At 43.9% G+C, this 27,327-nt stretch overlaps 1 protein-coding gene across 2 annotated transcripts in view; it reads right to left on the bottom strand.

Annotated features, from left to right (window-relative positions):
• The window catches only part of PTPRA (protein tyrosine phosphatase receptor type A), a 125,824-nt gene that overhangs the window by 83,325 nt on the left and 15,172 nt on the right, over positions 1 to 27,327 (bottom strand). For both annotated transcript variants that reach the window (XM_054202219.1, XM_054202215.1), the window contains exon 2: positions 14,221 to 14,357. The gene's annotated coding sequence lies outside the window, so the exon portion shown is untranslated. The remainder of the gene's footprint in view (positions 1 to 14,220; positions 14,358 to 27,327) is intronic.

Below are 27,327 nucleotides of genomic sequence, written 5' to 3'. Positions count from 1 at the left end.
TCCCAGCATAAAATGCTTTATTCAAGGCGCCCAGAGCCCAGCGCCGGGCAAAACCTAAAAGGAAGCCGGTGGGTGTGACGGCCACATTTTGTACAATGATATGAAAAGAAGCAGGGAAGGGTGTTTGATTTTTTTTGGGGGTAAGGTAGAAAAACTACAAGGACCATCAAGCAGAACCAGGTGAGGCTAAGTGACCAAAGCTTTGGCTCGGTATCACTCTGGAAGAATTCCACAGACAAGTGTGGGGGTGAGCAGAGCTGAAGACCTTCCCAGCAGGACCCAGGGAGAAAGCAAGGAGGGAGCTTTCGCTGTCGAGAAAACCAGGCTGGCTCAGCGGACAAGAAACCCGTTTCCTGCCTGATTGTGACTGCGTGAAGGGAAACAGGGCTCTGGAGGCAACCATGCAAACAAAGCACGGCTACCTTTAACTCCCACCAGGCAGGAGCAAGAGCTTGGGAGTGCCGAAAACCACTGAGCCTAGACAAGGTTAAAAAAAAAAAAAAAACCAAAAAAACAAAAAAACAAACCAAACCAAAACAAAACAAGAAAATCCCCACGTTAAAAAAAGCAACAGGCCCTTTTCCATGGTGTGTTATGTTACAAAGCAAAACTGGCTGGGTTGCAATCTTCCTCTGCCGCACCCCGAATGCCAGGTCTCAGGTTTCAGCCGATGTACCTGCAAGAATTTTCTCTGAAGCGCATTATTTCTACCGTCTCTGGTAACACCTAGCTCTTACAGCCAGCCTTTAATCTGCAAATCTTCGAAACGTCCTGCAAAGAAAGCAAGTGTCATTTCCTTCGCCCTCCCACACCCCCGTGCGCCGACGAGGAAGTTATAACCCAAGTGAAATAACAAATATCGCCCAGTGAAAAGGGAACACAGCAATAGGAAAGCCAGCGTCCCCATGTTACTCTAACCTACAGAATCCATCCTTCCAGCCTCCGAGTCAGGAAACAGCTTTTCATCGCTGGGTATCAAAGCTCCTCCCAATTTTGGCATCTCCACCTCTTCTGCCTGCAGAACTAGTTTAAGCGCTGAGGGTTTGGGGTTTTTCTTAACCAATTCATGGATATTTGCATTGTATCCAGCATCAGCACTTACAGCTTTTCCAGCTGCTGTTGTGCATCTCACGGATCTGTTTACCATCAGCAAACATCCGAGCAGTAATCCTGGATTTATTGCTTTGTCTTCCTGATAACTCCCCCACGGCTGCTCCCTCAAAGCCCAGAAATCCAGTTTACCACCCTTCTCAAGGGAACCTCCAGGCATTTTGTGAGCTGTATCATCTTATCTCCCCCACGATCTCAATCCACTGGGAAAATATTTGGTGAAACCTATTAGAAGCTTTCTTGATATAGGTGCATAGGCTCTCCTACTACTTCTGCCCACACGATTTTCTCTAACATCCAAAAAAAACCACCAAACAACCCTCTGCTGCTTGGTGCTGCTGTTCCCGTTATCTTCGAGGTCCCCGTGGATTTTTCCCGCGACAAAAATCACACTGCTGCATAAATGCCCTGATTTATGCAAAACTTGACTCCTTTTCCACCCATTTAACGAGCAAAGGGTTTCTGTTTTCCTTTAGCTGTAGCCTAATGATTAACTGCGTAACAACTGCAAACCCCACACTGCCAAAAGACCCGTGTGTTGCAGTCCTGAAGCAGTCCTTTGCTAAACACTGCACAAAAGCTTTCAGACTTCAGAGCTTGAGAACACCTAAGGGCATCAGGGGTACAGACAGCTTCGAGATAACACTATTACCACATAGAACAAAAAGAGCTACATGCAAGCATCACCTTCAGAACTTTCTTTTTTTAAGATACTGCCTTTCATTCTCAATTTTCAACAGTAGTAGCAGGGAGAGGGACTTTCACCCTGCACCCCGCAGCTCTCACCTACTGCACTCTGCGCGTCTCCTTTCATGTACTCAGTTTATTCCTCCTTTACAGCAGTGTGGTGGAAGGCAGCCTGGGCTGAGTCCATTAATTCAGGTCGCACCCCAAAGCCAAGAATCGTAGGGTTGTGTCTTGATGTTGAAATAGTCTACCCACCCAAAAAATCAGATTATTTCCATGGGGCCCCGTGCTGTCTGAGAGCCTGGGTGCTGCTGCTCTTAAAGTGACACAAGAGCACAGACAAGAGGCAACCCTGAAGGCACATGTTGAAGCAGTGGGGCAGAGGGTCTGTCCTCATTGCGATGGTCTGCAGAGCCCTGCATAGGCTGCCTCTGAGTGCTTCCATCAAACCCACATCCCAGGGAGAAAAAAGGGGGGAAAACCTGCTTTCCTCTACTTTCCCCCATGCACAGCTCTGAGCAGAACTGGACAGGTGCTCCCAATGGGAGTGAAGATGGGGCAGAGGGCACACAGGGATGGCTGGGATACCTAACAAGAAGCGTGGTCAGCAGATCAAGGGAGGTGATTCTGACCCTCTACTGTGCTCTGGTGAGATGCCCACCTAGAGCACTGCATCCAGCTCTGGAGCCCCCAACAGGACAGGGACCTGTTGCAGCAGGTCCAGAGGAGGGTAATGAAGGTCATCAGAGGGATGGAGCACCTCTCCCTATGAGGACAGGCTAAGAGAGCTGGGGTTGTTGAGCCTGGAGAAGAGAAGGCTCCAGGGAGACCTTATTGCAGCCTGTCAATATTTAAATGGGGCTTACAAGAAAGATGGAGAAATACTTTTTACTAGGGCCTGTAGTGACAGGACAAGAGGTAATGGCTTTAAAGTGAAAGAGGGTAGGTTTAGATTAGATATAAGGAACAAGTGTTTTACCATGAGGGTAGTGAGACACCAGAACAGATTGCCTTAGAGAAGCTGTGGATGCCCCATCCTTGGAAGTGTTCAAGGTGAGGTTGGACGGTGCTTTAAGCAACCTGATCTAGTTGAAGATGACCCTGCCTATGGCAGGGGGGTTGGACTAGACGATCTTTGAAGGTCCATTCCGACCCAAACCATGAGATCATTTCCATGCCCAGGACACACAGAAACAGCAACAGCAGCTGTGGCTGCAGCCACAAGACCACCCAGACCTCCTGTGTTGGTAATCCTTTAACTAGAGGGCCTTTTGATACGTTTGACCCTGCTCAGGAGTTGTCCTTTCCCGAGTGAAAGGTGGCCAGAGCAAACCAGTATCACTTAACAGTGAAGAGCTCCCAGCTTCCTTCCAAGCACTCAGGCTGGGGAAATAAAATGTATTTAAAGCAGATGATGGAGTTTTTAAAAGATGATCCATTCCTTGTGAAATCTTAATGGTTTTGTATTTTTAAGCCATCCACTATTCAGCCTTCCCCAAATAACTCTAGATGACAGAAACAGAAAACACAAGGAAGCCTGTGCCTCTTTGGGGGCACCGTGAAATACTTCTCCTAATAAAAATATTATTATCAAGCTAATGAAACACTGATCAAGAGATAACTTCATTTTCTCCCACTCAGTCCTTCCCCATTGCCACTGGGGTTCATGTTGGCATATGTTATTTTCACGCAGGCAGAGGGTAATTATAGGAAAGTAATCATGGGGCTACATTTTTTTAATTTAGTAAAATATTAATGAAAAATCTAATTTTTTCACTTTTTTTTCTTGCCCAATTGCTACATGCACTGAGCCTATGACTCCACCACACCGTGGATGAGACACCTTCTCCACCACAGTCTGAAATCCAGACATAAGACACTCCTGAAATCAGCACTGCTGGAAAGCTGAGGTCAGTAACTACCATTTTCAGAACAGAATTTTACGAGAGCAAAGCTTTTTGTGTAAACAAAAACTGCATCTTCTTTGGACATTGAAAAACCTATCATACAAGCTTCATGCACTTCGGGGAACCATCCAGGTAATACAGAGCTTTCTGCTTTTGTAAGAGATTGACAGACTAGAAACCAACACAGAAGACTGCTTGTTAAATTTGTTGAAAGTATTTTATCACTAATGACTGACTTTGGACTGCAAGTTTCTCTCCACTGTGAAAAGGAAAATTTAGTCTATCTGATTCAGTAAAGCAAAACAGAATAACTGTAATACATGCAAGAAAATTTCAGTGTAAACATTTTAAAGTTGTGTCAAATGACAAACAAGCAAGCTTGCTGCTGAATCAAGGTATGTGCATATGGTGACCATCATTATCAGACCATGGTACGTGCCCATCATGGGGATTTTTTTTTTGAAAGAGAAACTCAACTCCAGTAGGTAGTTTAAATTTAAGACAGAAGAGCTTCTAGAGTTAAAAAAAAAAAAAAAGCTACAATTTTAAAATAGCCAAAGTACAAAATTGAGTTGGGTGAAGGTTGCATTCACCAGTGAATCTCAATGAAGCCATAAAACCTTTGTTCTTATCTTTCCTTGGGATTGTACCACTGCTGCCCATCACGTGTCCTGTTTAGAAGCTATTTCAACCAGCTCTCTCCACAAGCCTCACAAAAGGATTTCATTGCAACAAAGGCCAAGGCAAAGAGAAAGAATGACTTAAAAATCCAAATAAAGCTCCTCTTTTTTTTTTTTTGACCATGTAATTGCAAATAACAAACATATCTGTGGTTTACAGAGGAGGCAATAAATTAAAGCTACAGTCACAAGTCAGACCAAAAAAGATACTTATGTCATTCAATCCACCACCCCAGGATGGCTGCGGCCCCATGGGATGCTTCTCAGTTTTGTGAAAGACTTGGAGTCCTGAACTGAGGAAGTACAACACGAAGAGCACTCTCAGAAGTTGGTTGGGTTTTTTTTCTTATAAAATTAAGCCAGCCCTCTGGTGCTTCCTGAGTACAGCCTCTTCAGTCTGGTTGCAGCAAAAGCAAACGTTCTCTAGCAAATAAGCTTTTTATTTGTGAACTGAGCACATCATAAAAAAAAAGAAAAAAGAAAAAAAGAAGTGTGATCCTTGACAAAACGGTTGCCTGTGTTTCTTCTGCAACTGCCCGAAGATGGCTGTGACATTTCAGTTCGAGAAAAAGAAACTGGCACTTAATATCTTTTTAACTTTAAATTGGTGCAAAAAGATGCATTTCAACCCATTAGGAAGCTGAGGACCCCAGCAACCTAACTTAAGGCTGCTGCGGAATGGTCCCATGAGATCCACCAGCAGCAGCAAGACTTGATCCTGGAGACAGCAGTAATTCTCCTCATCTTCTGCTACTCTCACCAGACACTGCAGAATTAAAGAAAAAAAGCCAATCTCCTATATTTATTTTGTTTTCATTTTTCGTTAAGCTGTACCCCTCAGCCAATAGTCAGAATGCACGGGATGCCTATTTCCCTGACTTTGATGAGCAGAAGTATTTTAGGAGTGATCACTAAACAAAACAAGTTAAGGGGGTTTGGGCTTTGTGGTTTTTTTTTTTTTTTTTTTTTAGTTTTTGTTATTTTTTGATATTTTGAGCTTGGTGTTTTCTATAAAACCTGTAGCCAGACACATCCCAACTCATGGAAGTTAGCGAGGAAGAAAAAAGCCCTATAACCACATACGCATGGACTCTGCACTAATTTCCACTGCATTTCCAGAATACATTTCAGAAAAGAGAAATTCAGGGTGAATTAAAGTCATTATGTCAGAGGTGAGTTTCTCTGAATAAGTATATCGTAAACAGTTTCTCTGCCTCAACTGAAGTTCAGCTGGGTGGAAGTCCATCCAGACAGACACCCCCCCAAGTTCAGGGTTTGGTTTCAGTGCAAGTCCGTCCATTAAGACCGTCAGGACTTTCCAATGTGTAATAAGCAGGAGAAAACACCAAAGCTTAAGTGAATGAGCTTTTCAGCGGCTAAATCCAAGACTTGAGTGATCTCGGCTGATTTAGGCTGTGCTGTAGCCATCTCCCTCCACCACAGATGTGACAGCAGTACAATAGCATGAATAATTTTTGTTACTCACTCCCTACTGAATGACAGCATTCAGAGTCTAAATTAAGAACACGAAAACGATTAACATTACCATTAACCTCAGCCCCACCCTAATTGCACTACATAAAAGCATACGTAACAATTACAAAGATAACATTGTGTGTCATAAATATCACACACAGGAATACAGCAGTCACAGCATTTGTTTCCTGACCCGGGAAAGCTGCTATAATTGTAGTGTATTGTGCTCATGGAGGATTCAGATTTGGAAGTTGGTTGCCAACAGCCCTTGTTTGCTATAATTTCCCATCAGGCTCTTAAAACTCATCGGGTTCCCAATCAACACTGTGTCAACGCACTGCTCCAAGTTCTGCACCATGCAGTTCAGCAGGAATTTCATGTTCTCAGTGGAAACAAATCAAGATCATCACAGGGATATAAAAGCTAGATGTGGAGATCTCAAGCAATTAGGGCAGAATTTGTGTGTTTGGGATTTCTGATACACATTTCACAGCTAAGGGCACCTAAACTAAAACCATCTTCGCTCTTGGAGGCCCTCCACCCAAGCCAAGAGGACAGATATTCAGGAGACCATTTCAGTTTTAAGTGATTCGGCTATTACATCAGACATAATTCAGAGGTTTGCCATTTCAAACCTGGACAGCCTCCAGAGGCTGGTGTGAAATTACTCAAATTCACAGAAACCACCACACCCTCTTGGACAGGCGCTCTTTCCACAGCATCTTCTGCTCCTGGTGGAAGCATCCTTGCAAGCAAAATTCTCACAAGTATTCCCCCACCCCTTTCTAGACAAAGAGCTTAAACTGCCCAGACTGCAAAGTTGAGGAGTGTAAATGATACTTCCTTTCCAGTGAGCCCCTAATGATGTACAAACTCACTGTTTTTTTTGTAGTCCTGTACTTATGTCATCTCTCATTTCAATGAAGCCTCCTCCATTCAGTGTTCCCAGGTAACACCAAAACCAGCTTTTAGCTCTAAATGCTTTTCTACCAAGTGTAGAGAAGGTTAAAAGTGATACTTTCACTCATATTTTCCAACTGAAAATAACAGATGACAGTGACCCAAAAAGACAGTGCTGGAGAAGGGGTTCTCCAAAATGAAAATACAAACATTTTGATGCACCCAAGAGATACCATCAGCTGTTATCATCTCACTTTTATCCCCACGGTAACCTACTGGCTTAGGTCTCTTCTCGGTTTCATCTTCACTTTCTCCCCTAGAAGAACAACCAGTTCCCCATCAATCCCTCCTCCTTCCTTACTTAAGGTCTTTTGTAAACATATAGAGGATTTAATTTTCTGAGCTATTTCCCTGAAAGTCATCAAGTTGGGCTTTTTCTCCTTCCGCTGACAGTTGTGCTCTAGCTGCGATGGCAGTTGTTTGCCGAGGATCCTGCAAGGCTCAGCCCAAGAGGAAGACCAGCCTCACAGAAAGGTTTCAAGGGTGAAGCTGAACACCAGCCATTCTCTAACAGCTCGACACTTAACATTAAATACCTCCCTCATTAGTATGCCGAGCTACATTAGTTCTGCAGCTTACAGTGTTGAAACATTAAAGTGGGACTGAATCTTCCAATTTCACAGTTTGCAACGTGATGCATTAGATACTCGCGGGTCTCCAGGCATGGGGCGCTGATGGCATTTACACAGCGTTTTAGATTTGTGAGGTGCTGCCGGTAAATCTGCTAATGCCTGTAAAAGAGGCAGCGCGTGCCTCCAAGTGAACAGAGATGAAGTCATCCGTATGTACAATAGGGGTTAAGGCGGCAGAGGGGCAGAACGACTGCCCAGTATCACACGTGAGGCTTTGGTAATACCATGACCTCAACTGGGGAGTTGGCATCATGCTACAAATCAAATATAGATTACCTAGTGGCAAGCAAGAAGCAAATTTACGCTGCGGACTCACCATCAAGCCTGTGAAGTCTTATGATCTCTCCACTCATCCTCTCTGCTACTCAGTTTTCACAGAACTTGCAAGATTTGAGGACTCTGAAGTTTCTCAAATGTGGCTGAAATTGCTCAAGGGTTAAAAAGGCTATTTGGGATAGAGGGGCTGATAAATGCAGGCTGTGTTCTGTTACTGCTCTCCCATCTTTAGGAAACTAAGCTTAAGAACACAGCACTTTACTCATCATTATATGAAAACCATGAATGACATTGTCATCACCACAATTGCATCCGTACCTACCAAACATGAGCATTTTAGCTAATTTTTGCACTAAGAACTCTTTGTCCCTACTGAAAACAACGTTCCCCAAGAAACACTAGCAATACATCAGCACTGATGATCAGATCAGAGTAAGACCAACCAAGGACTAGGGAATACTTCCTCATAGGCAAAGTTCAAGCAAAAAGGTGTCAGGGATAGCAAATGACTCCCAGATAACCAAACAAGGACTTGCAGTAGGACTCTTCAATGCATATGTAGCATTATGGCTTTAGAGGCATTGTGCCGATTAATCAAACAGAATAATGATCTCTCAGCGAAATGCTGAGCTGGGATTAGAGAGATTAATGTTCAGGTACCAGCTCTAGAAGTTCTCACCCTTGGGGAAGTCATATCAACTCCTGCATCTTGCCTCTCCTTTCCACAAAACCTCCTTTGAATTACTGATTGCAGAACCCAAATAAAGATGCCAGAGGGAAAGACCATTCCAAAGAATTTTTTTATTTATTTTTTTTCCTTAATACCCGCTATGAGGCACTGCCTTGTTTTATTCATGATTCTTTGAAGAAAGATCTTCCATCTTAAGGGAATAAAACCAAGTATGTGTTATCTTTTGAATAGAATCACGTGCTTCTCCTGGTGAAGTCTAATTCTGAACAAATACTCGTATGAACATACGAAAAAATGTGCAGTGCAATTTCACATAATGCATTTGATGGCACTTCATTACGTGTTTGTAGACCCAAAGGTTAGGTCAGACAAAATTCTGAAGTTGGCGGAGCACTTCTTGGCTTAAATTCACACAGGTGCAGAAGGGCATGTCATGAAAAACTGTCCCATACAGTTTTTTCACACATGTATTTTGTGATCTCCCACTCCTAGATCTCTAAAGATTTTGGTTCTTCTAGGGTTAAAGCAAGGCTTTTCCTGTTGTTTCTCAAGATTACATTATAGAAAACAAGACATTTAACCATCACAGTGGATTTCTAATTCAGCTACTCCATACCAGCTCACCTGTAAACTCCTGAGTTTGATGTTCAATATTTGGCATTTGTAAGAGTTCAGTCACATCCCAACTCCTCTACAAAGGAAATACCCAAGACTTCTTGGAATTTGGCTTTTTTTTCCCCTTAAGTTCAAAGTCAGGCTAGCAACTTCACCATTGCCCAAAACACAAAATGCAGGCCAGTTTGCGGTGAGGATGAAAAGAAAGGGGAAAGTACGTGGGTGGAAGAAGAGCAACGAAGTTCAGTCACATGTCAAAATGGTTTTTTGTTGTTTTTTAATCTAAAGCCAAAACTTATATTGAATCCAAATTTGTGCTGTGCAGTTTAAAGTGCAAGGGTAAGCTTCCTCCACCATGAAAGGATACATATAGCACACAGCCAAGTGACAAAAAGAACAATTTGCAGTGAGAAGATAACTGTGTTTCGGTGGTGACATCTGTGTCATCCATAACCCAAAAGCCATCATCACCTGACACCAGCAGTAGGTGACAATGACAACTGAGGCACTAACAACCACAGCAACAAAACTTTCCTCCCCACACTCAGCCTGAAATTGCACTGGGAGGGCTCAGAAACCCCACAAGATTTCAACCAATCTCCAACTGCCTTCAAAACATAATTAACTTCAATTGTCTTTTGATTTTATCTCCATTTTCTCAGGTTCTAGGCTATTTGGAAAAGCGTTCTGTGTACATACATGTGGGTATGCACACCGGTGCATGCACATACTCGTCTGGAGTTACCAACTTCCCAGTGTATCTGCTTTTCTCAGGGCCTCCTCAGAGACCAAAACTTTGTGAGGAAGCTTAGCCTTTGGGAAATTCTCATTCTTATTCTGTACAGTCGCCAATAAAAAGATTTCTGCTCCCACTGCACCTTGCTGATGCGAATGAGCTCAAACCAAGGGGGCATTCAAGCGCAGCTTGGCTTTGCTAGGCTCAGCTCTCCAATTCCTCCAACGTTTTCTGACAAACTGCTCTCACAGGGATTTCCAAAAAAGATGCTTGCAGTAAGGAAGAGATTTTTCCTCCTTTCTCTACAGAAATTTCAAAGTTTCCTGAAAAGCAGGACAGGATACAGAGAAAGCGATGGGGAATCTATACAGAAAAAAGACCAAGGAAAGTCTGACCCAGGCTAAAGACTAATTGCCGCTCCAGGCTACATCCACAGCTCTGTCCATTTTCCATTTATTTTTCTGAAGTTCCACCACAGCAGCTGGGGCAGCAGAAACCAAATCTCCACACATTGCTGCTGTCTGCATGCTCATACACCCCAAGACGTGAGTATGTAACTCACCTTCCAAGAACAGCATGTCTTGTCGTACATTGTGAGCCTCCAAACCTCTACTGGGAACTGAAAGCATTTTGGGGGAATTTAAAGGTAAATAATAATGATCAGTGTTACTTCCACTGCAGCAGTGCTTAGGGATTCCTACTGAAGAAATTGGTGCTGGATCTAGTCAGAGATTACAGATCTATTCCCCCCTCTCCCCTTCTGTCCAAAATGAGATTTACCAGAAAAAAAACAAACAGGTTTTAGTCAATCGAGAGTCTTGGTGACTCACAGGCAGGCAGGTGACCTACACTACCATTCCCTCTTATGAGCCAAGAGGTAACGCGAGCAGGAAGACTACACGTCAGGGAGGACAAACACGGAAGAAGAACATCAGCTTTAAGAAATATTAATGACCCTGCAGGGTAGGTTCAGCACTACTTTGATTCAGAAAAATAGAATGGGTGTAGCCAGTGGGTTGGAGAATTCCATCCAAAAAAATAGAGAGTTGTTTCACTCCCAAAAAACTTTCCTATGCAGTGGAAAATTCAGCTTGCTACAAAGTCAGATGGAAGTTTCTGAGCCAGCCCAGGCAGGGGTTCACCTATACACTCAAATGAGAAAGGCCAAGAACAAGCATCCAAACATGCAGCCCTGCCAAAACCTCTGTGGTTTTATCATCTAGAGTTCAAATCAAGACCTCCTGTCCTGCTGTTCGCACTGCATGCGGAAGAGTTTCCAAGAAACGTCTCTTGGCAATAATCCTAAAAATGCAGCTTCTGACCCGCTGATGGGTTGGTGCTGGCGGCAGCTTCTCTGCAGATTTTGAAAGCTGAATTTCCTACAAAGCTGACCCCATGCCACATCCTTTACTGCTAGTGTAGCACTGAAACAGCACAGCGTTTTCAAAGAGTGCCCTCAATTCCTCTAAAGACAACTGTTTAGGCAAGCCTAAAACAAGCTTGGTGGCCCAAGGCTCAGGGAGATGAGCCCGCCCTTGTTCTCATTGCAAGTTTTGCACATCACTTGGGATGCTTCCAATCTACCCTTCTCGTAAACCTGTTGGGATCATGAATATAATTATGGTGGAAAAACTTGGGCTAACCCAACCGTGGCTTGGTGAAACCATCCTATCCAGTAGGGTAAGCTGGGACAGACAGCAAAGCCCTGGAAGATCAGGCAGTAATAAGCCAGTGCAATCATCCCTGCCTAGCAAAGGCAGGATTCTCACTTATGCTTTTTGGGAGAGGTGGCAAGTGTTTGCTAGTGGGTCTGTTTCTAGCTCCCACCCTCCTTCCCCTCCTCCAGTAACACAATGTTTTCAGTTTAGCCAGTTTTGATTTGAGACCACTGCGACCTCTACTCAGAGGAGCCACCAGACCTGGGAGCACTACGAAGTCTGGGATCCCAAGGTTTCCAATTACACATGCAGAACCTTTTAGGATATAATCGAGGCTTCAGATCTAAACTTTGAAGTCTTCTTAACTGCGTTCTGCAAATGCAAACACCCTGGTCTGCCAGCATTATACCCCGTGCTAAGTCTGAGATAGACTAAATGTGCGACACTGCTGAAATGGATGACAAAAAGAGGACAGTAACTTCTGACAAGTGAACATGACCAGGGAAAACAAAGCCCAGAAATCTAGCAATACATCTGAGTGGACAGCTTTGTATAGAATTCATGTATTAGTTTTCTCCCACGTAATCCAAATCTGAATGCTTTGGACCTGTGACATGAATCACTAAGTGGATGTATAATGAAACACCTTAAAAAGCCACCCATAAAAGCATAAAAGGGTGCTCAAACCCTTCCAGCTGACATCAGCTATTTTATAACCCCAGTTTTAGAGAGAAAAACCACTCAGCCCAAAATGACTTTCCAGCAGCCCACAAAAACCACGAGGCTCACAGTATGACGGACACCTCCGGTACCCCAGCATCCAGCTTTGCATCCTGCCTAGCAGCCCACACTACCTGAAATGGCAGAACAAGTCCCATCGTGACCTTAGCTGTGTGTGGACCTTGCTGTCTTATTCCAAAAAGATTTTGCTGTGGAAGGAAAGTGCTGGTGGACTGTTTCACTCTAGCCAACAGAGTCACGTCCACATCTGGCTTCATCGTGCAAGACAACTCACTCTCATGCAACCGATTTTGTTGAGACCATTTACACTGGCTAGTCAAATCAGACAGCACTGGCCACAGCGAAGCACCAGCCCACAGCCGCTCCTCTTCACGTGAGTTCAGGTGCATCCTGCTGATCTGAACGGCTTTAGGATTCCAGCTGGCCATTGAATTGCCCACTTCCACCTCCAGACAACTTAAGAAGCCTTGATAGGCACATCCAGACCACAGAGTTTTTTGAGAAAGATACTGACTGAGTGCAGGTACCATGTTTGTCCTACATATTCACTGAATTACAGTAGGACCTGTGTTATTTTGGCAGATATTTGTACATATTCATCAGTCTCTTGCTTCTCTAAAAAGGCTTTTCTTATACAAGCAAAAACTGAATATTAAAAAGAGTTTAGGGTATTAACGTTTATGCTGTGCATCACAGGCAAATTTCTTCTGAATCTCTGACTTTACTCTCATCAAACTTAATCCTTTTCTGGGATCGGCTATGGAGAAAGCTTGCACTAAAGACAAAGTCCTTCTTCTAGGACAACTGCCCACTTCTGAGTAAATTAGCTATTGACCTCAATAGAAGTTTTCTCCAAATCAAAAGTGACCAAGCAGACTAAAAAATACACTAGCAAAACACAACATGAAATTCAATTAAGTACATACACGTACATACAGATACACTAAGAGATCTGCAACTCATTGCTAAGTAACACACAAACTCAAAAGGAAGCATTTAGTCATCCGTAAAAGTTATGACTGGCTTCAGTTTGGCACAGAAGTATCACACCAAGTTTGCAAAGAGTTCAAAGAATTTTTATATGAAACCATAAATTGGCCAAATTTGTGAAGCACGCAGTGTCAGCAGGACCCTATGTGCAAGCATTAAGGATTTATCAAACCACATACACCAATTTCATCTCCAGACAGGCTGAATTTTTGAAAGCCACAGCAACAAGAAATGCTTTAAAAAAAGACCTCATTTATAAAAATCACCAGGTTTCACACACACATCTCAATTTGCTACTCTAGCAACACTATCCTAGCATCAAATCCATTTTGGTTGGAAAGTCCTTTGAAATAACAAACAAGAAATCTAACAGTAAGATTATTTTTTTTTTTAAAGCATTCCTCAAACTTTTCATCAAGTCAGACCATGGGAGGAACTTTGACCAGAACAACTGCCCACAACCCCCCTGCTGGATGTTGTTTTTTAATTCACTAACGTCCTGAATAATGTTCCTTCTTATTCCATAACCTTCTTTCTTGTTTCATGACCTTCCTTTCCTCAAAAAGGACCCCTGGATTTTTTCTCTCTCCCTCCTTCCTCTCCCCATCACTCATGCCAGAATTATGCACCCATCTGTGCCACGGCAATAGCAGATGTCAGTGTATTTCAGCCTAATACTGGTTTGTATAATCAAGAAAAAAAAAAACACCTTAAGAAAAGCCCTCTTCAAAAATAGTGCAAATATTCATTGTGCTGCCTTGCAGCACAAACTAAAAGCTTCAAAAATGAAAGATTCTTTCAAGTAAACAACGAAAAAATACCGGATTCATGAAAGTTTGCATCAAAACAAAGGCAGTCCCCCAGTCTAAGAAGACAACGCTCATGAAGATCAAACAGGGGAAGGATGGAGCACAGGTTTCACCAGGTAGATGTTGTAAAACTGAGAGATATGAATCCATGAGAAAGCTGTACCCTCAGCACCTCTGAAGGTTGCTATTCTCTGTAGGCTACCGTAGTACTAGCTTCATACCCAAAACGTCTCATTAATGTTTCTACTATACCTTAAAAGGGACGATCGTTCAACCTTTCACCTCCCCAACACGACAGTCAAAGCTCTTCCAATTAGTATCAAACCGGGACGATGATGAGTAGTACACAATCAATCCTTATTAAGGCTGAATGTTATTCTCGATGCGCCCTGTAAGAGAGAAACACCCAGTTAATGGCTTGTGCCAAGACGAGCGAGTCGTTTCACACGGATCAGCCATATTAAGCAAACGGCCTTTTTACTGCCGCAACTGCTTGGGTTTTGTTGTGGATGAGTGGGACTGTCCCATATAACTGAGATTGTCCCAGCCACTAACGTAATCTCCACATAATATAAGTTTATCAAAGTATTACAAGCACAGCTGCAGGTACACCTGCAGAAGGCATGGAGACAGTCAAGAAGACTGAAGCCCATAGCTCAGGCCACTTAGGGAGTAACCCAAGGCTATGCAGTCTGCTAATACACCAGGAGCATAACAAACAAAAATAGTTATTCTTAAACTGTTGTGTTTTGCAGAGAGGATGAGCAACATATATTACTTGGTCTAAAGCTTGGAAGTTCTCCAGTTGTGTCAGATTTTACATTCAAATCTAGACTGCTGCCTTAAACAACCTTCTTTTCCCTTTTCTAGAGAAGGCAAAGTTTGTGGGCAGGAGCAGAGCACTTGCGCCAGCCAGCATCAACAGAAAAAGGGGACGAACCTTTCAATTGCACAGACCCTTCTGGAGGCCTGACACAGGGGAAGGTGCCTTCAAAGCTACGCTCTGCTCATGAAAATGGCTCCAAGGTAGAATTAGGCATGTATCAGTTAGACCATCTGTGGGAGCGGATAGGCGGCTCTTCTGGAGTTGTAGGTATGTTAGTAAGGAGGAGAGGAAAACAATAACTATCTCATCAAGCTGGGGGAGAGATGAGCAAGTTATTGCCTTGGCAACCACCTCAATGGGACACAGTTATTTTCTCAATTATTCAGTTAAATATACTCAATTTCTAAGTTAATTTCTGTAGGACTTCTCCCAGTTTTAGATTTCATTTTCAATCAAAACTCGCCACACTTTCCACATGCCGCACAACGCATAAACAGGCAAGATGCATTTTTACAAGGTAAGGCAAGTCTCAAATAGCTAAAATCACCTATGCTGGTAGAACATCTTGGCCAAAGTTAATGATTCTCTCACCTGAAGCAAGTGAAAAACTGATGTTCTTTATTGAAGTGTTTTATTAGAGCATTAAAGCCCTCTCATATAGGGACTAAGCCACTGTGCACAGCACCCAAACCACCCACTCGCACCCAAGCAGCAAAGCTGGCAGCTGAACCGATGCCTGGGAGTTCTGACAGCAGCTTCCAGGTTTGCCCATGAGCATCTCGGTGTAGCTGATGGAGACTGCCAGGCTGCAGAGCACTGCTGAAAGAACTTGATATCCCTGCTCCAACTCAAAGCATTGCAGTCACAGCTTTCATATTTGTATGTGATAAAAGGGGCAAATCAATTTCATTATTTTAAGTTGTTGTAGAAAGGAGATATATTCTGAGACACGGGGAAGAAGCAGTAGAGCGTTTTCTCCCTCGTGGTGCAGCAACGCTCTCCAGACGCCCACTCCATCTCTTTGCATTCCCCAACAAGTAACCCAGGCTTGCTCACAGCAACGTGGACTCCTAATCCAGCTTTGTAGCAAAACAGGCTCCCTCTAATTATCCCTCAGCCTGACAACATCTAAATGACGGAACAGGAATACTGCAGAGACTCAGAATGAGAGAGTGTCAAAACAAGACTGTCTCCTTTCTCCATTCACACTGCAGGTCCCAAGCGCACAAGGACACGCTCCCACCTGAGTCATTCCCAGCAACGCTTCACAGCCTGGCAGCAACCACAGGTATTTCCCACGCAAGTGTTTTTTTTTAAAAATTATTTAAAACGAGAGGATACCAAGAGTAACTTCGGGACTGCAACAGTGTGATTAGAAGGATCAGTCATCTCTAGAGAGTCTTATTAGAAGTAATTCATATGCAAGTAAAACAAATATCCCCCACTTTTCTAGGAAAATGACAAATTCCATGCTGATTTACACGCTTTAGAATCTCATTGACTTCAGAGGGATTGCCCGCAGTATGAATCACCAGGCTGTGATACTCCCAGCAATACAGAGTAATCCCTTCATACTCCTCCTTTCAAAAACCCTATCACCCGACCAGGTGCCACAGCTAAGACCCCACAAGCCCAGTCTCAGCCCTGCGGCGATGCTTCTCCTCTCGCTGTTAAAGCTTGGGGAGGGAGTGAAAGGGAAATAAAAGTCTGATAATGGAAATGCCGACAAGTGAAACACACGGACCTGGCGAGCCTGGCATGCATGGCTGAGCATGGGGGCAGCTGGGGGGTTATTTGGGGCAGTGGGGGGGAGAGGCATGAACCCTCCTTCAACCTCATTAAATTCACATGCAAAAGCCATTCTGATCCACGGACATTAAGCATTTTTGTTAGGAAAGGCAGAGATAAATTTTTTTTAGGCAGGCCCTAATCTTTTTTCATTGTTGTTAAAATTCTCCCACTTCCTAAGATTTCAGCATTTCCTTGTGATAAAGAGGAGCTCCAGTCTGCCAGCTCGGCTGCCCCTTCTCTCCAAGGCACCTGGGCAGATGCTTCCCCCAACCAGGCTTTTAAAATTACACAACCTGTTTCTTCATTTACAAACATCAGTGCAAAAGGCAACTGCTGACCCGGCTCTCCGTTTTAATCACAGCTGTTATTTACAGTGCTAGCAACACACTGGGACAGAGGCTAATAAATGTTTAATGGCCCAGTAAACACCAAGGGCTTTATTTACAGCCCATTTCAAAGCCTGATCAAATATAATAATCCTTTGCGTGTCTGTCTGCCACTTTCCTGGCCTCCTGCGGGACAGGAGGAGATGTACGTGGCTGCTCTATATTCAAACAAGGGGGTTTAGTTATAGGGAAAGGGCAGGGGGGTGTTAGCTATAGACACACAGATGTTTTCCCAGCTTCAATCTCAATTTCTTCCTCTTAAAAGGGCAGGCCTATGCATTAAGCTGCTAGACCTCAACTTCCATATAATATAGAAATGCAGATGGCATCTGCCTCTAGGATTCAATAAAGCAGTTATTTGTAACAGGATTATTACACATAGCAAGCAAAGAATATTTGGAGAAGCTGAGAGCAGTATCATTTACTTACAGACTGGGGTACAGGGGAAAAATACCTATGCGCTTCGTGAAGTGCTATAGGAGATCATGAGACCAGAAATACTGAAGCTTTTGAGACAAAGCTTTACTTTGAAAGAATTATGGAAACAGGATCAATACTCAAGCAATTTATATATTGCTCAAGTTGCACAATGCATAAGATTGCATTGCTAAGTAGCTGAATTCTTCACATGCATCTATCCAGGCAAGTGCTGACTTCTGCCAGACCAACTGATTCGGTGCACAGTGGAGAAAAACAATGTTTTCAGGCAGATAAGCCACTTCTTCACATCTGAAATGGAAGATATATTCCCCCCCAATTATAGCTGTGGGTCCATTAATCAGTATTCCCTCCCAATGCAAATTTTACTTATCTTCTAGTCCCTCATATCTCCAGTATGGTATTTTAAATGAGTCATTTTGACACATTAAAGCTAAGCAGTTACGTTTTTATTATGCTGTTACACATAGCTGTGGCAAACTTCCCTAAAGACCTGATGCTAAATCACAGTCCAATTATGGTTTGGTAAACTCACATGAACAAGAGATAAACACACCAGAAAAAGCCATGAGGGCTTCACAGGGAGACCTCACCCCCAATGTGGGTTGCATTGTGGCACCACCTAGATATTCAACACATGGCTCCAGGAGCCAGACCTCTTCCATGTTTTTCTGGACTATATTCAAGATTTGATTTTTTTTTTCACCGTGCAAAGTAGTCCCCAAACCAGGTCCTGATACTGGTGAGGGCTTCTGATATAGCTGAGGCCAACTGCTCTTCGCTCAGGTGATGGGAGAGACCTGCTTCCCAGTTTGATCTAGTCAAACTGGAGGGTTCTCTAACTCCGATCCATGCAGAAGGGGAGGGTTCAGAGCAGGATTATGAAAACGGAGGCTTAAGGCCAAAAAAATGGAGCCTGGAGGCAGGGCTGTCATCAGGGCGTAGCTCACCCGTGCTGCCACACCAGCCCCTTCCCTCCCCTCCATGGGACATTTTCATTTAGTGTGGCCAGGAGACTCTTACAGAGGATGTTTTAAAACTCACAGAGCTGCCAAAAACGTCAAATTAGAGCACAGCGAGAACTCATAATAAATCCACCCAAGTGAACCGCAGCACTGCTCGGCTGCCTTTTTGGGTGAAACCAAAAATTGTGAAAGCAAAGATCTACCGGCAATTACACCCAAAACACTTCCTGTCTTTGCACGAATCTTTGTTTGCTTTGGGTTTTAGTGGTGGATGGGAGCACAGACTACAATTTGTGGGAGATAGGTTATTGCTGCTAATGCAAAGAGCTTTTTTTCTTCTTCCTTTAACAGATAAAGCAAGCACTAAAAATGCCACTCTGAAACAGCTTGGTCCTGCGTTCACAGATGGCAGCAAAAATTAGCATTATTTATTTGTGGCTACAGTCACTTTAAAAAAGAAAAATAGATAAAGGAAGAAAGGCACCTGAATTAGGATTCCCTCGCCTTTCTTTTGCAGCTAATACTTCAAAATGTATCAAAAAAGAAAGAGCATTTCACAGAGTTCTAGGAAACCACACTTAGAAAAAAAAGAATACATTTACCCAAGAAGGGGAACGAAAACAAGCAGAACAATAAGAGTCACGGAAGTTTGCTCTGAGGAGACATCTGGGAAGGTGAAAGGAGGAAGCAAGCAAAAGAAAACACACAGCATAAAGATACGAATTAATCCAAAACAGCAAGAGAAGAATTATTAAGCCATTTTACATTACATACAGCGCTCTATACAACAAAGAAGATGTGATCATATAGTGCTATAGGATTCAAAATCTAGGTGCATTTATACACATAGTCATACCCCTACAGAGGGCTCAGCCCATCCCTGTATCTCATGAGGACCTCAACCTCCCTGTCTCAGAATCACAGCGTGGTTGACGTTGGAAGGGATCTCTGGACGTCATCTGGTCCACTCCCACTGCTCAACTAGGGGCACCCAGAGCTGGTTACCCAAGACCATGTGCAGCCAGATCTTGAAGATCTCCAAGAATGGAGACTTCACAACCTCCCTGGGCAACCTGTCCCAGTGCTCAGTCACACTCACAGTGAAAAGGTGTTTCCTGACATTCAGGGGGACCCTCTTCTGTCTCAGTTTGTGCCCATTGCCCCTTGTCCTGTCTGGAAAGAGCCTACCTCCGTCCTCTTTCCATCATCCCTTCAGGTATTTACAGACATTGATGAGACCCTCCTGAGCCTTCTCTTCTCCAGGCTGAACAGTCCCAGCTCTCTCAGCCTTTCCTCATAGCAGAGATGCTCCAATCCCTTCCTCATCTTCGTGGCCCTTTGCTGGATTCTCTCCAGTCTGTCCACACCTCTCTTCCACCAGGGAGCCCAACACCGGACACAGTGCTCCAGTGTGGCCTCACCAGTGCTGCACGGAGCAGAAGGATCACCCCACACACACCTGCTGGCTATGCTTTGTCTAACACAGCCCAGGACACCACTGGCCACCTTTGCCTCAAGGGCACATTGCTGGCTCATGGTCAACTTGGTGTCCCCCAGGACCCCCAGGTCCTTTCCTGCCAAGTTGCTTTCCAGCTGGGCGACCTCAGCACATACTGGTGCCTGGGGTTGTTCCTTCCCCCACCCCAGGGGCAGGACTTTGCAGTTCTCCTTGTTGAACATTGTGAGGTTCCTGTTGGCCCATTTCTCCAGCCTGGTGAGGCCCCTCTGGATGGCAGCATGACCCACTGGAGTATCAGCCACTCTTCTCAGTCAAACACCAGTTTGGTGTCACCAGCAAGCTTGCTGAGGGTGCACTCTGCCCTATCATCCAGATCATTAATGAAGCTGATAAACAGGACAGGACCCGGTATTGACCCCTGGGGTACACTGCTTGTTACTGGCCTCCTAGTAGACTTCATGCCACTGGTCACCACCCTGTGGGCTCAATCATTCAGCCAGTTTTCAATCCACCTCACTGTCTGCTCATCCAGTCTGTACATCAAAAGCTTCTCTACAAGGATCTTATGGATGACATGGTCTAAAGCCTTGCTGAAGTCCAGGCAGACAATATCAACTGCTCTCCCCTCATCTCCTAGGCAGTCACTTTTAGAAATTTCTCAAGTTGGTCAAACAGGACTTCCCCTTGGTAAACCCATGCTGACCACTCCTGATGATTATATATTATATATTATATTTTCTCACCCATCAAGTGCCTGGGAATGGTTTCCAGGATGAGCTGCTCCATCTCCTACCTGCACTTACAGTTTTGGGTCAAAAAAGGTGGAGAATCTCACATTTATCTATTCAGTCTTCTTGAGGGATACTGCTTGATTATTGCAGTGGTAGAAATTGCGGGGAAACAGCACATGCAAGAAAGAAAAATTCTTGTAGGTCACTATGAAATCTGATATCATACAGGCAAGCTCATCACCAAAGAGTTTAGTTTAGATGAACAAGTAAAAGAGGCGCAGACAGCTTGAGCTGTATGGATGATAAATATACACCATTTTCTCCAGTAGTGAAGCCTATCCTTACTGCAAGAAATTGCCATTTACTTCCAGCACAAATGGATTAATCATGGAGAGAGAATCCAGGGGCAAAATTAACTCTTGGAGCCCAGCATGTCTCAGGAGATCAAATCAAACCCAGCCTGCTCCTTTTCTCCACTGCGCATATACCAGGAACCCGATGGCCTCTTTGATGCTTCCATCACCACAATAATTATTTTAATTTTTAGCTTCTTGATTTTGGCAGAGACTCTCTTAAAAGCCCAATCAAGAACAATTAAAGGCAAGAATTAAGTGAAATAAGGTGCCAACAAGGTTTGGTATCTGCCCCTCTTCCCTTAAGTGGGATGGAAGATTTAAGTGTTCTGCATACAGGCTCCTGAGAAAGCCTACAAAGGGAAGCACCCTCAGAAGAGATCCGAAAGTCCTTTTTCTTAATAGAAACCACCTAGAACTTGCCAACAAGAACAGCTAAATCCTGCAAGACCAGTGTGATGGAGCTCTGGCTTAAGCTCACACTTGGGCTCAGTAGTCCAAATCCACTTCTCACATACCAGGCAGGGCAGCCTAGTCAGTCCATGGTCTTTTCTGTCCTTCCCTGATGTTGTACAATGCTAAGTAGCCAAACATGTAAATCACTACACCAAAAAGTATATTGCATAGTGATTAATGGAATTAGGTAGGAGGGAAGTTCTGGCCATGGTCCTCTTTCTCAGGAATTTTTGTGTGTTTTACGTCAGATACTCTTTGGATATTACGATATTCGTTGAACTTGAGGAACTGACAAGCACTCACACTGCACACACTGATGAGATGAGGGACCAGGACACAAATCCTTCCCTTTTGTGTTCCAACAATAAATCTGCATGGATGCTCAGTTCTGAGTGGCAAGGAGGGACACAGCACTTGTGCTTCAAACAGCCAGACAGTGCTGCAGGTTTCTCGCCAATGATCAAAGGAATGGGAACCTGATACTTAAACCAGAAGCATCTCAAGGAGCTTTCAGTGTCGGCTGCCTGCAGAGCCCAGGTTTCTGGGATCACAGTTCTGATCTTATTTTAATATTTTTTTTTTTTAAGATCATAAGTCTTCAAAAATTATCTCTTACTCAAAGGCTAACAGCTGTATGAGAGTCACATTCAGATTCAAATTTTTATATTCATTCATGAATTCAAAAGTAAGGCTAAGCAGATGCACCATTAAGTCCAGTTTCCTAATTTTTGAGAGTAAGTATAATTATCCCCAACTTCACAGACACAAGACACTCCTTGAGAAGCGACTTATCAAACAGTGAGATGACAGAGGCAGCAATAAAAGCCCACTCACCCTACCACTGGTCTCATGTCTTGCAAAATAATTGCCTTCCCACCCAGAACTAAAGGTTACAATTACAGTGAAAATGAGTCAAGCCGGAAAGACCTATTTAAAAAAAGGGAAAAAAATGGAAAATAGTTTTCAGGAAAATATGCAGGCGATTCTAAGACAGAAAAGAAGCCCATTTTTGCATTACACCTTGTTTGCTCATGCTTTGTCTCAGTTACCAACCACAAATTAAATACTTTAGCTAAAACTTTGCTCATCTGGTACCTTTAATACTTAGTCACTAGAAACTGAACATCTGCTTTGCTTTGAGGCTTTCAGCAGTGACTCAATGTTATCTACAGTGTTGGACCGATGAAGACTACTATTCTTGAGGTTTCCCCCCCTCCTCCCCTAGCAACAGGGCTGCTTGCTTTCAGGAGGAGGAATCAGCCTACAAAATTGTGTTACAAAATAACTTAAGTTTGGCACAAGTTGAGGAGGAAGCACAGGACCCAGAGAGATTTCATCCTTATCTGGAAACAACGCAGCTGAGATCTCAACCAGGGCATCCCTGTGCCCCATAGCTTTCTAGGACCAATACACAGTTGCAGGGTGATGCACAGCTTTCAGGCTCCAAAGAAGCAGCAATCTCCTGCTGTGTTTACAGTAAGCGTGATAAACACACCACAATTAAAATGACTCCAGTAGCACTCTCAGCATGTGCATCCCCCCAAGCCTCAAAGCAATCCCAAAGGTTTATCTGCGATTTAACCTCCGCTGGCTTCGGGCATGGCAGATAGCTCAGCATCACTTATCTTCATCAGTAGTGAAGTACCCAAGGTAGATGTATAGCTTTAGAAAGAGGATGCAGCAGCAGGAAACATCCCTGCACCGAGGGACCCAATTAACTAGCTGATATAAGACACCAGCATCTTATTAACATGGTAGATGCTGTGCATGCACAAAGGCATGCCACGCCTGAGAAAGGGACTTCCAGGATAACATATGCTGCATGTATGTGCACGGTCATCATCTTGTCCTGCTGTAAAGGGAAGGGATCTGTGCAATATCCAAGTCAGCTGACAAACCGATCCTTAACAGCCATTTCCCCCCCGATTTGTGCAGGGATGATCCTGCGGTTCATTCAGTGAACGAGTAATTTCTGGAAGAGTGTTAGACATAAAGCAAATCCACAGACTTTATCTCACCAAACGGCAGCTTTATCCCCTTTATCTTGCCAAATGGCAGCTGTAAAACAGCTCCACCTGTCCCAAAGGCAGATACTCAGGTACAGGTTGGCTTTAGGAGGTTTTGCCATCTCCCACATGAGACACGGGCACACCACAGTTGAAGGGTTTTACAATCCACTTCACCCTCCATATACAGATAAGGGCCCTGCCATTGAGGATGCAGATATTAACCCACTGGTGGCTAGAAATCCAAAGGAAATATGGGGAAACTTCAATTTCCAGCTCCCAGATGAGTGCTTTAAGCTCCAAAGTACTCAGGAAACTCTAAAAAATTAGCACGTATAGTTACAGTCTGAGACTGTCCAAATAAGCAAGACAGATAACATCTAAGATGCCTGTAATTCAATACCTCCAACAGCAATCAGCACCAACTGTAGGAAGCAAGGTCAGATGAACACCAGCACGTGCCATTTTCTCCCCAGAACACTTCCCCATCTCCAGCATAGACTGCTTCTGCCCAAGGATCTTTGCACTTTCCTTCCATGAGTTTATCCAGTCACCTTTTCGATCCATGTAAGTTTTTAAGCATTCTACAGCAAGTAGCAGCATAGCTCAACACATGGTGTGGAAGTGTTTACAAACACCGATATCATGCAGGGGCAGGATGTGCTACCAGGGCAGTACCATCAACTCCAAAAATTATGATACCCACAGCTCATAAAGCTCCACTAAGTTCTTACCCCAAAGTTTTTACAGCATTAGTATAAACCATGGCAGACAAGCACTGCCACGCAAGTCTTAAAGATTCAAACTGCGCTCCTCATTAGTACCTCTGCGGGCGAAGAAGCAGAAGAACTGGTTCGGAAAGAGAAAAGGAAAGAAAATACAGATGACTCCGATAACACGTCTAATTAATAAAGCATAAACTAGACGGGCTGGTTCAGTCTGCGCGTCCCATCTGCTTTGACTTCAGTTGGGATGGTTCTCATCTCCACAAGTGTCAGTTTCCATACAGATACTCCCATGTGCTGACATGCCAAAGACATGCCTTCAGCACCCGGGCACATATGCTCTTCTGTGGCATTATTGCATGTCCTTGTGTCCTTCTATTAGGAAGAAGAGATGAACAACAAAAAATAGGAGTGCAAAGGATGGTCCTGAGACACCGAGGCCGTATCCCAAAGACTAAACAAGACTCTGGTATGATTTTGCCATAACTTCCTAGTCGCCAGTCCTCCATGGCCTCTAGATAGGTACTTATCTACCTTTAAAGCTTTAACCTCGTAACAGTTAACATTTTTTGTTCTGTTGCACTTTAAGTGATTTTGCAATCAACTTGCATGAAGTTCTATAGTGTAAATGCTGATTTATAAAGATTTTTTTTTGGAGTGACTATGTATAGCTACCTAAGGTCATCAGTTAGACTTATGATACCATAAGTTCAGGTTCAGACAGGGTCTTGATCTCTGCATGTTTCTGGCCCTCTTTTTGGAGACAATAAGCAGAGAAGACACATACCGCACGAGTTCCAACAACACGAAACATCCAGACGGTCCTGCAAACATGCACCCTGGCCTGAAAAGCTTCATCAAAAGGAAAAAGCGAGTAACAAATGTGAGGAGAGCATCTCCTTCGCTCTGCAGGAGGTCAGAGGCAGAGCCAAGAACAGGATGTGGGAGATGGAGAAGCATATTAAGTGCCTGTGGCACCCCGACAAAACAATCTCTGCAACTTAAAATGAAAGAGGGAAGAGGTCAGTAGGAGGTGCAGCCAGCAAAATGTAAGAATTTCATCCAGTGTGCCATGCAAAATGCATGAGTTCAGAAAAGTAGCAGGTCTTTAGATAAAGAAAGTACCATTCCTGCTCCCCCAGGGATAGAGGAGGGTGGGGAAAATGGCTGTATCCCTTTTTTCTTTAAAAGGATTGCTCCTAAGATACTAAGCCTGTGAGAAGTTTTGAGACTTAGCTGGGACAGACAACAGAGAGCACAAGGAGCAGAAAACTTGCCCCTCTCAAACTGAGGCAACCTCACAGAGTGCTTTTTCCTCTTTCTCCGTAGTTTAGTACACTGGAAATACTTGCTTCGTAAGAGGCAGGAGGATGGAGGCAAGAGCTGTTCCTACAGTCATGTACAGGCCTCCAGAAGAACAGGAAACCAGTGGTCAAGAGGTGCCGATAATGCTAGTGCATTCACCCCAGTTAAAACCCAAGCACCAACACGAGACAGTCTGCTGGAGCTGGTGGTTTATTTTTTTCAGGTTTCGTTGCTACACGTGGATTTCACAAAAATGGAAACCTTTCAAGGAGGTCAAATCCCTCAGAGGCACAAAGGAGGCTACAGTCAATTCCAGACAGCTTCTACTGTATCACTTCATACATGGTGGGTGCTGGCACCTGCTCCTGAACAAACCAGCAAGAATCAGAAAAGATAGTCTATTATATTCTTTATATAGCACAAGGAAAGAGGAATGGAACTTCATAAGCAACCTCCTATTGGGAAAGGCCATGCCACACCTACGATTACACGCATGAAGGGCATCAGCCTAGTGTTCAAGCCAGCCAAACACGGAATGCCAAACCTTTACACTAAAGGAAAACCTGGAGTAACTCAGATGCAAACAAGCTCATATCCACCTGGGATGCCAAGCCCCTTTCACTGTGTTTGTACCAAAGAGCTATTTTCATAAGGGTCTGATCTGCAGTCAGGGCAGAAGGACCAGTGAGGATCTGCCACCGCAGAAGCATCCCTAGCCCAAGCTGCTGAGCTCCAGCCATGACTTCTCACAGCGCTGGGGACATCTGACTGCTGCGGCTCTCTCTGGCCCAGCTCCCCTTTCCACACCCCTCAAAATTGAATAGCATTAAACAGCAGAGGCCTTCTGCTTGTAAATCGCTGTTGCTACGTGAAAGATCGTCATATATCACAACTGCAACGTCAAAGGAACAACAAAGGGGTGATAGCGAAATCCTATGGCACAGATTGGTTCTCCAAACCTCCTTCTTAAAGCTAAATGCAGACGGTGCACGTGGGTGGCTGGAACTTCATCCCAAGAAGGTCAACCAATGCAGGAAGCCTCAGCTGCCCTAGAACAGTCAAGATCTTGGACAACATACTTAAAAGAATGCATTTTTCCTCCAGAAACAGACAATAAGTTTCCAGTAGCATCCTGGAAGCCTTTCTTCTGACAAAGAGCTGGTTACTTAGGAATGGAGCTAACTCAGGTACATGCCCAAAATAAAAGGCAGAAGAGAAGTTTAACTGGAACTTGCTGACTACGCTGAGATGGTATGGGGGGGCAGGAGAGATCAGGGCAGCAGCCAGTACTTTGGAATAGGCACAGAAACAAGTTTCCACAGGAGCATGTTTCTTTAAAGTCAGATGTATTAGATCATCTTGTCCCCTGGAGTATGTTGTTTCCTAATGTTTTGCCCAGACCAATTTCAAATGTCAAAAGCAATGGTTGGGTTTGTTGGTTTTGGGTTCATTTTTTTTTTCTTTAACTACCTTGAGTCCTGACAGAGCCAGTCAAGGATGAGAATTTTAGACTCTGTTCTGTCTTTCACATTACAAATGCAATTACCGCTGCAGCATGATTACAGCATCTCTTGTCATACAGATTCTGAAAGAACAGCTTGCCTTTCAAACGGAGTTAGAAAAACTCATATGAGTCCTTCAGTGCTCAGTGGTCACGTGCCAATGAAATTTAAGAAAAGCATGTGCAGTCTCGAGGGAAGAACATCCCTTCCCTTAGAGAAAGTTATTCATACTGTCTTCAAAAAAGGACATGATGAAAAGCCCTTACAAAGTACTTATCCTGAAATACAGACTACTCTCAAAAATAGACTACTCTCCTCTCCTTCCTCTTGCTTTTCAATACTTTTATCCAACTAACGAAGAAAAACCTTCACTACAGGAAGGAGATTTCTAGATGCTTATGACAGTTTGGGCATGG

Source organism: Rissa tridactyla, chromosome 5, assembly GCF_028500815.1.
Source record: "Rissa tridactyla isolate bRisTri1 chromosome 5, bRisTri1.patW.cur.20221130, whole genome shotgun sequence".
Taxonomy (NCBI): domain Eukaryota; kingdom Metazoa; phylum Chordata; class Aves; order Charadriiformes; family Laridae; genus Rissa; species Rissa tridactyla.
Note: the sequence above shows the minus strand (reverse complement) of the source record. Positions and strands in the feature narration are given on the sequence as shown.